At 37.1% G+C, this 14,864-nt stretch overlaps 1 protein-coding gene across 2 annotated transcripts in view; it reads right to left on the bottom strand.

Annotated features, from left to right (window-relative positions):
- Positions 1-1,212, bottom strand: part of TAFA1 (TAFA chemokine like family member 1) — a 506,784-nt gene extending 505,572 nt beyond the window's left edge. Inside the window, exon 1 of one of the 2 annotated variants that reach the window (XM_043443219.1) lies at positions 742-1,212. The gene's annotated coding sequence lies outside the window, so the exon portion shown is untranslated. The remainder of the gene's footprint in view (positions 1-741) is intronic. The other variant, XM_043443220.1, reaches the window with a different exon arrangement.
- Between the last annotated feature and the right edge of the window lie 13,652 nt (positions 1,213-14,864).

Genomic DNA, 14,864 nt, shown 5'->3' with positions numbered 1-14,864 from the left:
GGGTTTTAGGAGAGAGAGAGTTAATCTTTAAGAAGGGTTTTAAAATTATAATAGACAAATGATGACAACCGTAATTAAGTGCAAAGTAGGAAAACATTATGTTCAACAGCATGATGCCTTTCATGCCCTGGTCTGTGATTCTCATGAACCATCCACTTTATAATTAGTTTCACAGCCCACTGTTTACTTTCGTGTACAACAGATTTAGCCTCATTGTCTTCAGAACTATCAGTGTACCATAGATGCATTCTCTTCAGATAAGAGCAACACCCCTCCTATGAATTCTGAAATGAATGCATCTGGGTGCCTGCAAATTATAGAAAGATAAAATAGAGCGGATGGTGGCATGCAATGACTGTTTGTGAATTTCAGTTAAAATGTACTAGGAATTCATCTAAACTTGAAAAAACCCTACCAGGATAAAAACTTAACAGTTTTTCAATGACTGCTTTCTCTTCTTCACCCATATAGACCTTAGCACTCAAGACTGCTGTGGTTTGATGTTTGCAATATTTTCCTTCTTTTTTTTTTTTTTCATTTAACTTTCTTTAATTCTCAACATTACTTCCAAGGCTCCTGCAAATAGCTCTCTTTGCTCACTCTCTTAGCAAGAGGTGATCTCTATGTTAATAGGTGTTTCCCCCCAAAATAATGCATTCAGCCTTACATAGGTCTCTAGACCTGACTAAATAGATTTCAAATCTGCTTTCTGAATCTTAAACCCTTAAAGAGGCTTCTTACCTGAAAAATCCAGCCAAGAGCAGAGTACTCTATTAGTGTTCATTGGAAAGCTCTAACACTTTCTAAAATCCATCTGTGCCACAATTGGAGATTTTTTTTAAAAGAGCTTCCCAATAATCTTCATCAGGATTAAAAAAAAAAATATGTTTTTCTCTTCCGATGCTACTTCCACAGTAAAGAAGACATTGGGTTCATTCAGACTGTATTGTCAGAAAAGGAACCAAGGTTTGAGGGCTGGAAACCTTGTCATTTTCACCTTTAAATCATCTCCTGGCGTCACCTCTGCCAGACGAGACCTTTGAAATGATGGTGAGATAATGTGCAGTTTCCTGATGAGAATCAGTTTATAGTTAATGACGGACCATCCCCACTCCAGAGCATTCAGGGCAGAGTAAGGCAGCAAAATGTAGGAGCAGGGCTGCTATACGGCGCTGTAAGTAGCAATAGTCTCTTTCAATACATCCCTCCTCTGTAAAGTATCACACGTCTTAAAGTGACATTACCCTCTATTACAGCTACAGTGAATTGTAATACCTGCCCACTAACTATTGAACAACTCAAGCAGCACTTTAACACTGTATTGCCCAGTACTTTCTATTAGAGATTTTGCTGATACTGTTCATTTACCAAAAGAAGAAAGACGGAAGGAGAAACAAAAGAAAAAAGCATTCTGCAAAATACTGATAGTGTTAATGGGTGTTAGCTTTCTAACAGCAAATGGGAAAGTGAAAAATGTAAGCCATTTCTTACCTCTTAAGGTTCTTTTAACCAGTAAGTTAACCCGAAATATTGTTGAGTTTATACAAATTTAAGTCTGTCAATTATTTCAGCAGCTAAATGTGGGAACATGATCTAGCTAGACTACAGTATATATGTTTATAGGAGTAAGCCTAAAACAAACCTTCTGAGTTTTTTTTAAACATGTTTAGTACAGAGAAATATATTATTTTCAGCATCTAAGAGTGGGTTTTGACAAAGAAATATGCTCAAGACATTTTATAAAAATTTCCTTCAAATAATATGCTGGGGTGGGAAGAGAAAACACTCAGAAGTTCAACATTTTGTTTCCAGTGCTAGGGTTTAGACACTTTCTTCTTTGGAAATACAAATATGATGGTACCTACACATAAATGATGCATATGAAGTGACCTAGTTGTCACTTACAGATTGCATTGACAACGATTCACTTGAATAAGTCAATCAGTTATCCACTTATAAAGCACCTACTATGTGTTAGATGCTTGGGGACAAGGGGGAAAATAACATTGATGTGATTGCCATTGTCATGCATCACACTGTCTAGTCTTTCTTTCTTTTTTTTTTATTTTCAAAATTAAGGTAGTTCTTATAATATTCCGGCTTCAACAACCTCTTCAAATGCCTCAGAGTACTCTGGGCTTTCACAGTCATTGTAAACAAAGTTTGATGTTGCAGTGCATCTTCAGAAGCCATCCTCCTCTCTCTCTCCATTTACAGAGTGAGACACTGAGAGACCCTTCAAACACATCAGTCTTCATCCCTGGTCCTGCACAGAATAGCTCTTTGGACCCTAACAACTGTTTATTAAAGCTCATCATTAAACAAATTTCAAGGTAAAAGTAAATACAAATCTTAGAGTGAAAATAAGTCGAGTGCCAAAGTTCTAGGTGTGATTGTGTATTTCATTTCTATGGTTCACTATTGTTGAGTTGGTGAATATGTATAGTCAGCTCACACCATTCAATCTCAAGACAAAAGTGATTAAAACTACAGTAGCAGTTGTTTTGTCGCTAAGTCATGTCTGACTCTTGCGACTCCATGAATTGCAGCTCACCAAGTTCCTCTGTCCATGAAGTTTTCCAGGTAAGAATATAAGAATGGGTTGACATTTTCTTCTCTGGAGGATCTTCCTGACTCAGGGATCAGACCCACATCTCCTGCCTTGGCAGGCAGGTTCTTTATTGCTGAATCACCAGGGAATCCCACAGTAGCAGTAGGTAAAGGTGTATTTAAACCCTCACCATGTGTTGATGCTACTCCAAAGTTCGTTGCTTATAAGGTGTAACTTAATCCTTTTTACCAACCCCATAAGATAAGTATCATTATTACTGTCTTCATTTCATGAATGGGGAACCAGAGGGTGAATAGGGAGATTAAGAAACTTACTCAAGGTATTATAGCTGCTAAGTGATAGAGTGACCCCAATGATCTGAGTCAAGAGCCCATCTTCTGAACACTAGGATTAAATACTTCATAGAAAAAAACAAAAAAACCTACCCTACAAAATTAGCCATTATATTTTATTTCTTTTCTTATTTCTTTACAATACAGTCTTCAAAAATTATTATATATTCATTCAAGACTTACATGCTGAGTATATTCCCGGCATTTGAAGCATAGAAATATGAAAGGCAGTCTTTACCTCATGGTTTTTTGTTTTGTTTTTGCTATGCTAATGTGTGCGTGTCTGACTCTTTGCAACCTTATGGACTGCGGCCCATCAGGCTCCTCTGTTCTTGGGATTCTCTAGGCAAGAATGCTAGAATGGGTTCCCACACCCTCCTCCAGGGACTCTTCCCAACCCAGGGATCAAACAAACATCTCTTATGTCTCCTGCATTGGCAGGTGTGTTCTTCACCACTAGCGCCACCTGGGAAGCCCTTGCTATGATAATGCATTAAAACTAGAAGGAAAGGGCTTCCCTTGTGGCCCAACTGGTAAAGAATCTGCCTGCAATGTGGGAGACCCAGGTTCAATTCCTAGGTTGGGACCAGGAAAGGAAAGACTACCCACTCCAATATTCTGGCCTGGAGAATTCCAAGGGAGTCACAAAGAGTTGGACATGACTCAGCAACTTTTACTTTTCACATTTGGTAATAAAGGCTAACATTTTGAAAACTATACATTATTTTTTTCATTTCTAGGGATTAAACTAAGGTTCAACATCATTTCTTATCTATGATTCAATTTAATAAACTTGAAATACATACTAATGGATTATGTTCAAGGCACTCAGATAGGAATTGTTAGAATTTTTTAAAAAGACTGGAATAAAGACTTTCCCTTTCAGTCTTAAGTGGCTTCTATATTTGCATATGATGGAACAAGAATGTCAGATTAGCTCCATTTTCTTTTCTAAATACCCTGTCCATTGTATTGCTGCCAATGATCATTTTCCCTAATAATATAAGCATCAACAGATATTGACACTTAAGGCAATTTAGTCCATTCTCCCAACACAAAGCAAAGTTACTCTCACACATTTCAAAGAAGTTGAGCCATTCCACCTTTGGCCATCATGGGACTTCATCACCTGATCACTTTCTTGTTGGGTGGGCCATAATATTTTGGCCAATGAGGTGACAACCAAACTGATGGTATCTCTTTGAGGCTGAAGGACTGTTGAAGCAACGCTTTTCAGATTGCTCTTTGCCTCTGGAACAGGGACTATCTTCCTGGATCCTTGAGAGACTGCAAAGAGCAGGGGCCCTCACCTTCACCTTGCCACTCACAACAGATGTAGATAGTAAATAAGAAATATTCTGTTCTTTAAGCAATTGAGATTTGGGGGCCATTTGTTACTGCAATATAACCTAGTCTGTCCCGACTGATGAAGACTTTAACCTATATCAATCATGTATTACTTGAATTATGTTCCATTTACTTCCCTAAGCTATAGCAGAATATATACATCAGGCCCAGTTCATGTCTTCACAGAGCTCCATGGTACAGAAACCCACTGGAGATTTTTGATCAGAGCAGTGTAAATCCAAAGCATTGATTATTGCAGCCAGTATCCCTTCAGATTCTCATAAACCAGGAGTTAGAAACTGAACATTCACATGCCCATGGCCAGGCTGGTTCAGTTATACGAGCATGATATTGCAAAAGGCAAAGGGCTACTGCACCACTGTTACAGCCCTTCCAGTTACAGGACTTCAAGATACCTACTCAGTGGGGCCAAACTCCTAAAGATAGAACTTCAAATACAGTATCTATGCATATGTACATCTGTTTATGTCAAAAAGAGAGAAAATCATATTCACTAGAACTTCTCCCCATGGAAAAACCTACTCAGAAGACCCAATGAAAATAATTGGGGGTAAAAGATAAAACTCAGAATGCTTACATAGCCAAGAGTGTTCAGCATATTGCCCTGCATAATGAAAGGCCTGGAGACGGAGGAATGGAGGATAGAGGAGCCAGTAGGGCAGAAACCTGGAGAGGGGAAAAATGGTGGGGGTGGGCAGAAAAACAGAGAGAGAGAGAGAGAGAGATGCAGAGGTTCTCTGGAGGCTCAGGAAGAGAAGCACTGGGGGCAACAGAAATGTCCAAAGGGAATTTCCTGGTGGAAAACTGCATCCTGTGGAGTGTGACTTCACTCTTTGTCTCTTCAAATGATTAAAAACAGTTTTAAAATACAAAAAATTCATATATACTTTGTGTTATTGAGTTAATTGGGAAACGCATTGAAGGGGCAAAATCCTGGATCCAGGCCCGAAGTACCACCGGAAAATCCCTCAGTTCCCTGATTACCACACTTTTCATTTCTTGTCATTAGAAGTAAAAGCCATCTTCACTTTAGTTTAGGAACAATCCACTTAATAATTTGGCTAATTTGAATTCACAAATGTGCAGGAAAAACACATTTGAGACATGCAAGATTTTATGTCTACGCATATTTCTAAATTAAAAAACAACTAAAGGAATTTAAATAAATTACATCTGGACTGAGAAACATGCCAAGTTTCAGTCCAATGCAAATGAAAGTGGTTTAGATGTATGCCATTTAAAGGAGTTCTAAGTATTTCCTGAAATAACAATTTTGGTTGTGATTTCACAATGCTATTATTTTTTTTCTTGTTCCATTTCAATTGGCTAATGGTAATGAAGGTATGGATGAGAGGATCATTGTCATTATCTCTAATCTAGATGCTTTCTATACGACTGAAACTCAGTTTCTCTTTTCTGTAGTCACTGAGGCTATCCATCAATTGGCTGACAATGTCTGTTTTCAGTCCCTGATTATGAAAAGATAATATACCTCTTCCCTTGGCTAAGTAATAATGGTACCCTATCTTTCTCCCATAACACAGTTACATAAATCATTTGTGTTACATCATGCTTTGTCTGGAACTCACTTGAAATTTTCCTGGTGTCCTAATATGTGCCCCATATCAGATACACAACAACATCCCTAGCTTGTAAGTCTTACTTTGGGGCCTAAATAAAATGTATATGCTTGTCTTATTTGTTTATTCTGTACCTTGTATTGTTTCAAAATATATTTAAGCTAAGATGAGGGAAAAATGAAGAGAAAGCAAATGAAGTATAAGAGAAGATGAGCTATATAATATATAACATCTATGATGATTGATGAACATGTATTAATAATGATGATGATGATGATGCTATTGTTTTAATACCGTTTGTCTAGAGAGAGGAATCTTTTTATGTGCCAAGCCCCTGGCTAAGCGTTCACATGCAGGAGCTCATTTAATACTCACAAATATGCTAATAGGTCTGTATTACAGTCATCTCTATTTTATCAGTGAAAACACAAATTTCAGAGAAGTTAAGTGATTGAACTAATGTCACACCTCTCATAAGGTTGAAAAACTTTGATATAAACTCGTATTTGATTTTCAGAAGCTCTAAGCAACCAAATTCTAGGCAAGCGATATTTCCAAGAAATGGAAAAAAAAATTACAAAGTAAAGATAAAAGCCACATAAGCTGAGTAAAATAAGCTTAATGAGAACTTTGAAAGTGAACTCCAAATCATCAAGTAACAGAAGAAGTACTAATTTGACTCAAAGCTTCCTAGCAGTAGAAGCGAAGAAGAGACAACTTATTTCATAAAAATGTACAACATGCATAAGGTAAAAAATCAAGCAAAAGCACACACACCAAAAAAGCCAAAAACTGCTCCAGAAATAAGACTTAATGAGCAGAGGCTGAATCATTTGCTGTAAAACTGGTGACTCTCAGTTTGGTGATTTGGATGTGGATACCCAAGCCAGAATTTTCAGTAACTGTTAGAAAAGGGAAATGGAAGGCAAGATTTCTCTTAGGCTAGAAGATAACCTTCGTGTAGGAGTCTCATTTTTCACCTCCAGCAGCCTATCTCTTCAATTACTTTATCAATTATAATTCCTCACTGCTTATCTTGTCAGTCTTCCAGGCAGCAGGAAAAGAAAGAATAAGGTCATTTCTTTTGTTCTTCCACATCTCATCTCCTTATTCTCTTTTTAGAACAGAAAGAAAGTTGAAACCACAAACAGCTTCACTTCCATTGCACTAATGAAAGTGATAAATAAACTGAACTTTTAAAGAACAAGTGGTCTCTTTATTATGAGAATATGAATATATATTATGAGCACATAAAGGTTGTGAAAATAACTGATGATAATAATAAAAACAATAACATGATTTCTTTAGTTTATAAAACGCTCAGATCCATAGCCAGATTCATAGTCACTATCTCCCATACCCACTCTGATCTAAGAAATGGCCCTTCACAGACTCTGTGTTTTAAATCTCTCCACTCTCTCCCTGTCCATTTAAACATATACACCCCAAATACCACCATATTTCATTTGAATTATAACAATACTTCCTTAATTAGTCCACTTGCCTTCAAATGTGAACATTCCACACATCTCTTTCCCACTCTGCCACCAGAGGGAATGGGTTTGAGATGTATGTTGATCATGCCACTCAAGTAAACCCGAAAACCTTTCAATGATTTTCCCATTGTGCTTAAATAAAGCCCAAATTCATGGCTATGGTTGACAGGGCTCTGCACGAGTTGGCCCCTGTCTACTTCTCTAGGCTCATCTTTTACAAACATTCTCACTCAGCTCCTACTACACTCTTGGGTCCCTGAGTGGGATAGAGCATATAGTAGAGATTTTAGTGGTTGTATGTGTAAATAAACAATAATGAATGAATCAAAAACAAAATATGTGGCCACTATCAAGATGGCATATACGATTAACTGTTTTTTCAGAAATAAGTATATTTTGTTCCCTCCTCCAAGGTCTTTATTTGTTCCTTTTAGTAGTACACATGTATGAAGTAGAAATACATATTAAGGATGACTGCCTTGTTCTGTTTGAGTCTATTGTTTTGACACTAAGTAACAGAAAGTGGCCCATATGTTGTTTAAACCCTTACTTACCTGCCACTAAATCTATTTTGGATACTTTTTTTGTTCTAGAAGAAAAAAATATAGCTGTCCTGAATTTTCATCCCTGGTGCTTAGTATCTGAATATGGTCTGATGGTAGAATTCACAGCTGACCCCTGAAGAATAACAAAAATCTACAAATGTTAAAAATCTAAAAAAACACTTAGAATTTCATTACTCTGAACCTAGAAGAAATCTCCCCCAAACCTCCTTGTTCAGCCTCTCTGTTGTACAGGAAATAAAAAGACCTAATAAAGGGAAGAGGCTTTCCTGAGGGAATGTAGTGAGTTCACTGGTGTGGGTCACATTAGAATACAAGTCTCCTCATCTTATATCCTCTCTTCTCTTCTTTCTTTCTCTCTCTCTCTTTCATAGCACTATCCAGTAAAACTTTCTCTGAGACTGGAAATGTTCTGTATCTGTGCTGACCTAGATGGTAGCCACTATCCACATGTGGCTATCAAGTACTTGAAAGGTGTCTAGTGCAAACGAAATGAAATTTTTCATTTCATTTCATTTTAATTAATTTAAACTTAAATAGCTTCATATGGTTAGTGGAAATTGTACTGAACAGCACAGCTCTAAAAAATGTTAGCTAGGTTAAGGAAAATAAATGCAATGATGTCAAATAATTTTTAGTAAGCTAGCAGAAAAGTCTGAATTACCTCACAGTAACCTTCCAGAATTAGGATAACATTGAAGAAGGTAAAATGAACTTGGTTACAAGTAATAGGAAAAGAAATCAGAAACAATGCAAACTGGAGTAAATAACACAGAGGATGTAAGTTTTCTTACAGGTGGAGCTCACCTCCTGGTGGGTTTGACTCAGTAACTACACTAAATTATCAAGGATGTAGCTCAGTTTCAACTTTCTCTCTGCTGTGCAAGGTGTCATTCTAAAATAGGCATCCCACCATGGATGAAACATAGCTGCCAAAAGCTGTCTGAGATATGGTCTTATTCATCCATGTATTGGGAACAAAAGGGTTGTTTCAAGAAGCTCTTCTCAGATAAGCAAGGAAGAGTCTTCATTAGCTTCCCCTAGCAAACCACTTCTCACAGCTCCTTAGGTTGTCTTGGATCACTTGCCCTGGATCACTTGCCCCTCCCTGAGCCGGCTACCTTGATCAGGGGGAAAAGATCACATGGTTGGACTGAGGGCCACAGCATTAGTCCCAAACCCAAGTCAAGAGAGAAATTAATTTCCTCCAAAAGAGATGAATGGAATGCGGGAGGTCTGATACTTAAATGAAGTGAAAGAGAAAGTGAAGTCGCTCGGTCGTGTCTGACTCTTTGCCACCCCATGGACTGTAGCCTATCAGGCTCCTCCGTCCACGGGATTTTCCAGGCAAGAATACTGGAGTGAGTTGCCATTTCCTCCTCCAGGGGATCTCCCCAACCCAGGGATCGAATCTTGGTCTCCCATATTGTAGGCAGATGCTTTACTGTCTGAACCACCAGAGAAGTCACTTAAATGAAAATCAGGACAATAATTTGGAAGAAAGGATTAATATTGAAAATAACCACAGTGTGGACAAAAGCTGGTGGTACTTTCATATATATTTTACGACTAAAGTACTTTTCCATTTTTATAATTTTTTCTACTTAAAAGTAGTATGGTTTTGTTTTTGAAAGGTAGTAGACTTCCCCTCCCTCTTTGAATCTCTTTCCCTCCTCCATGCCTATCAGAGAGTCCTGGCCTGTAAGTAAGAGGGCAGATGGGGTAGGAGTAGTGTAGGTCCTCTCCCAGCGAACTTCCACCTCTGGAGTCAGTGAGGAGGCAGTGGTGCTTCTCAAGGAGAAAAAGAAGAGGTGACATTGCAGGAGAAGTGGGATGCTGAGACCTTGAACAGAATTGTTTCTGGACTTTCATTTGGTAGTTTCTTCCATGAGGAAATGCAAGGATGAGTGACCTGGAACAACTGAAGAAGGAAGTTGAGAAGCTGCGGAATCAGATCCAGAGATGAAGTCCTGAGCCTTTGGAGTGGGATCACTGACTCCAAGACCCTAGACTACCAGAGAACTAACCCTAAGGAGTATCAAATAGTGAGAATTCACACAAAGGAAACTACTTGAATACAAGACTCAGCATCACCCAACCACCAGTAGCACCTGTGCAGGATGCCTCATCTAAACAACAAACAAAATGAAAATACAAACCCAATCATCAGCAGAGAGGATTACCGTCTCATTCAGCCTTGCCCATCAGAGGAAAAACAAACAAACAAAAACTCAGCACAAATCTCACCCTATAAGAAGTTTACACAAACTGCTGGACCAACCTTAGGAAGGCAGAAAACAAAAGGAAGAAAGAATTAAACCTTGAAGCCTGGGGAAAGGAGACCTCAAGCACAATAAGTTTAAAACAAATAATGAAAAGGCAGAGAAATACTACACAAGTGAAGGAAAAAACTAGAAACACAGAAGTCCAAATAAATGAAGAGGAAATAAGCAAACTACCTGAAAAATAATTCAGAATAATGATAGTAAAGATGATAAAAAACCTTGAAAACAAAACGGAGAAAATGCAAGAATCAATTAACAAAGACCTGGAGGAAATAAAGAATAAACATGCAGAGACAAATGACATAATTACTGAAATTAAAAATACTCTAGAAGGAATCAATAGCAGAATATCTGAAGCGGAAGAACAAATCAGTGAGCTGGCAGATAAAATGGTGGAAGTAAATTCTGAAGAGCAGAATAAAGTAAAGAGAATGAAAAGAACTGAGGATAGTCTCAGAGACCTCTGGGACAATATCAAATGCACCAACATTTGAATTATAGGGATCCAAAAAAAAAAGAAGAGAAAAAGAAAGGGTATGAGAAAGTTTTTGAAGAGATTATAGTTGAAGATTTCCCCAGCATGGGAAAGGAAATAGACAATCAAATCCAAGAGGCACAAGGAATCCCATACAGGATAAACCCAAGGAGAAGCATGCCAAGACACATACTAATGAAATTAACAAAGACTAAACACAAAGAAAGCATATTGAAAACAGCAAGGGAGAAGCAACAAGTAACATACAGGGGAAACCCCATATGCTTAACAGATGATCTTTCAGCAGAAACTCTGCAGGCCAGAAGGGAATGGCAGGATATATTTAAAGTACTGAAAGGGGAAAATTACAACCAAAATTGCTGTACCTGGCAAGGATCTCATTCAAAATTGATGGAGAAATAAAGAGCTTTCCAGACAAGCAAAAGTTAAGAGAATTCAGCGCCACCAAACCAGCTTTACAACAAATGGTAAATAGACTTATATAGTCAAGAAATACAACAGAAGAAAAAAGATCTACAAAATCAACCCCAAACAATTAAGAAAGTGTCAATAAGAACATATATATCAGTAATTACTTTAAATGTAAATGGATTAAATTCTCCAACCAAAAGACACAGACTGGCTGAATGGATACAAAAATAAGACCCATATATATGCTGTCTACAAGAAACCCACTTCAGACCTAAAGACACAAATAGACTGAAAGCGAGAGGATGGAAATATATATTCCATGCAAAAGGGAAGCAAAAGAAAGCTGGAGGAGCAATCCTCATATCAGACAAAATAGACCTTAGAATTAAAGAATACTGCAAGAGATAAGGAAGGACACTACATAATGACCAAGGGATTGGTCCAAGAGGAAGACGTAACAACTGTAAATATCTATGCAGCCAACATAGGAGCACCTCAGTACATAAGACAAACACTAACAGACATAAAAGGAGAAATTGACAGTAACACAATAATAGTAGGAGAATTTAACACCCCACTCACACCAATGAATAGATCATCAAAAGAGAAAATTAATAAGGAAACACAAGTCTTAAATGATAGATCAAATGAGATGGATTTCATTGATATCTTCAGGACATTCCATCCAAATGCAGAAGAATACACCTTATTCTCAAGTGCACATGAAACATTTTCCAGGATAGACCACATCTTGGGTCACAAATCAAACCTCAGTAAATTTAAGAAAATTGAAATCATATCAAGCATCTACACTGACCACAACACTATGAGATTAGATATCAATTACAAGAAAAAACTGTAAAAAACACAAATACATGGAGATTAAACAACACATTTATAAATAACCACCAGATTACTGAAGAAATAAAAAGGGAAATAAAAAAAATTTCTAGAAACAAATGATAATGAAAATACAACTGAAAACCTATGAGATGCAGCAAAAGGAATTCTACAAGGGAAGTTTATAGCAATACAATCCTACCTCAAGAAAGAAGAAAAATATGGGCTAGACAAGATAACTTTACACCTAAAACAACTAGAACCAAAAACAAACAAACAAAAAAATCAAAATTAGTATAAGGAAAGAAATCATAAAGATCCAAGCAGAAATAAATGAAAAAGAAATGAAAGAAACAATAGTAAAGATTAATAAAACTAGAAGCTGCCTCTTTGAGAAGATAAACAAAATGACAAATCTTTAGCCAAAATCATCAAGAAAAAAAGAGAGAAGAATCAAATCAACAAAATTAGAAATGAAAAAGGAGAGGTTACAACAGACAATGCAGAAATACAAAGGATTATAAGAGACTATTATGAACAACTACATGGCATTAAAATGAATAACCTGGAAGAAATTGACAAATTCTTAGAAAAGTTCAACCTTCCAAGACTGAACCAGAATAAAATAGAAATTATGAACAACCCAATAACAAGCACTGAAATTAAAGCTGTGATCAAAAATCTCCCAAAAAGCAAAAGCCTAGGACCAGACGGCTTCACTGGAGAATTCTATCAAACATTTAGAGAAGCACTCATGCCTGTCCTTCTAAAACTCTTTCAAAAAATTACAGAGGAAGGCACACTTCCAAACTCATTCTGTGAGGCCACCGTCACCCTGATACCAAAACCAAAGACAACACAAAAAAAGAAAACTATAGACCAATATCACTGATGAACAAAGATGCAAAAAAACCTCAGCAAAATTTTAGCAAACAGAATTCAACAACACATCAAAAAGCTCATACACCATGATCTAGTTGGGTTTATTCCAGGGATGCAAGGATTCTTCAATATATGCAAATCAATCAATGTAATACACCATATTAACAAATTGAAAGGTAAAAATCATATGGTCATCTCAATAGATGCATAAAAAGCCTTTGACAAATTCAGCACCCATTTATGATTAAAACTCTTCAAAAAATGGGCGTAGAAGGAACCTACCTCAACATAGCAAAGGCCATATATGATAAGCCTACAGCAAACGTTAGTCCCAACAGTGAAAAACTGAAGGCGTTCCCCCTAAGATCAGAAATAAGACAAGGGTGTCCACTTTCACTACTATTACTCAACATAGTTCTGGAAGCCCTCACTATAGCAATCAGAGAAGAAAAACAAATAAAAGGAACCCAGACCAGAAAAGAAGTAAAACTCTCATTGTTTGCAGATGACATACTGTACATAGAAAACCTTAAAGATAGTATCAGAAAATTACTAGAGCTAATCAGTGAATTTAGCAAAGTTGCAGGATACAAAATCAATACACAGAAATCATTTGAATTTCTATATACTAACAATGAAAATTCAGAAAGAGAAATTAAGGAATCAATCACATTCACCATTGCAACAAAAAGAATTAAATATCTAGGAATAAACTTACCTAAGGAAACAAAAGAACTGTATACAGAAACTTATAAGACACTAATGAAAGAAATCAATGACATAAACAGATGGAGAGATATTCCATGTTCCTGGGTAGGAAGAATCATTATTGTGAAAATGACTATACTACCAAATGCAATCTACATATTCAGTGAGATCCCTATCAAATTACTAATGACATATTTCACAGAACTAGAAAAAAAAAATCTCACAATTCATATGGAAACTCAAAAGGCCCCAAATAGTGAAAGCAGTCTTGAGAAAGAAGAATGGAGCTGGAGGAATCAACCTTCCTGACTTCAGATTATACTACAAGGCTACAGTCATCAAGACAGTATGGTACTGGCACAAAAACAGAAATATAGACCAATGGAACAAGAAAGAAAGCCTAGAAACAAATCCACACACCTATGGGTACCTTATTTTTGACAAAGGAGGCAAGAATATAAAATGGGGCAAAGACAGCCTCTTCAATAAATAGTGCTGGGAAAATTGGACAGCTATATGTAAAAGTATTTAACTATGCCAAAGACTTTGACTGTGTGGATCACAATAAACTGTGGAAAATTCTAAAAGAGATGGGAATACCAGACCACCTTACCTGCCTCTTGAGAAATCTGTATTCAAGTCAGGAAGCAACAGTTAGAACTGGACATGGAACAACAGACTGGTTCCAAATAGGAAAAGGAGTACATCAAGGCTGTATGTTGTCACCCTGCTTATTTAATTTATATGCAGAGTGCATCATGAGAAATGCTTGGCTGGATGAAGCACAAGCTGGAATCAAGATTGCCAGGAGAAATATCAATAACCTCAGATATGCAGAAGACACCACCCTTATGGCAGAAAGTGAAGAAGAACTAACGAGCCTCTTGATGAAAGGGAAAGAGGAGAGTGAAAAAGTTGGCATAAGCTCAACATTCAGAAAACTAAGATCATGGCATCCAGTCCCATCACTTCATGGCAAATAGATGGAGAAACCATGGCTGACTTTATTTTTCTGGGCTCCAAAATCACTGCAGATAGTGATTGCAGCTATGAAATTAAAAGATGTTTACACCAGCCCAGGTTGGATACATGAGACAAGTGCTCAGGGCTGGTGCACTGGAAAGACCCAGAGGGATGGGATGGGGAGGGAGGCGGGAGGAGGGATGGGGAACACATGTAAATCCATGGCTGATTCATGTCAATGTGTGGCAAAAACCACTACAATATTGTAAAGTAATTAGCCTCCAACTAATAAAAATAAATGAAAAAAAAAAAAAAAAGATGTTTACTCCTTGGAAGGAAAGTTATGACCAACCTAGAGAGCATTTTAA

Source organism: Cervus canadensis, chromosome 22 (assembly GCF_019320065.1).
Source record: "Cervus canadensis isolate Bull #8, Minnesota chromosome 22, ASM1932006v1, whole genome shotgun sequence".
Lineage (NCBI taxonomy): Eukaryota > Metazoa > Chordata > Mammalia > Artiodactyla > Cervidae > Cervus > Cervus canadensis.
The sequence above is the reverse complement of the archived record's forward strand: the minus strand, read 5'-3'. Positions and strand labels throughout refer to the sequence as shown.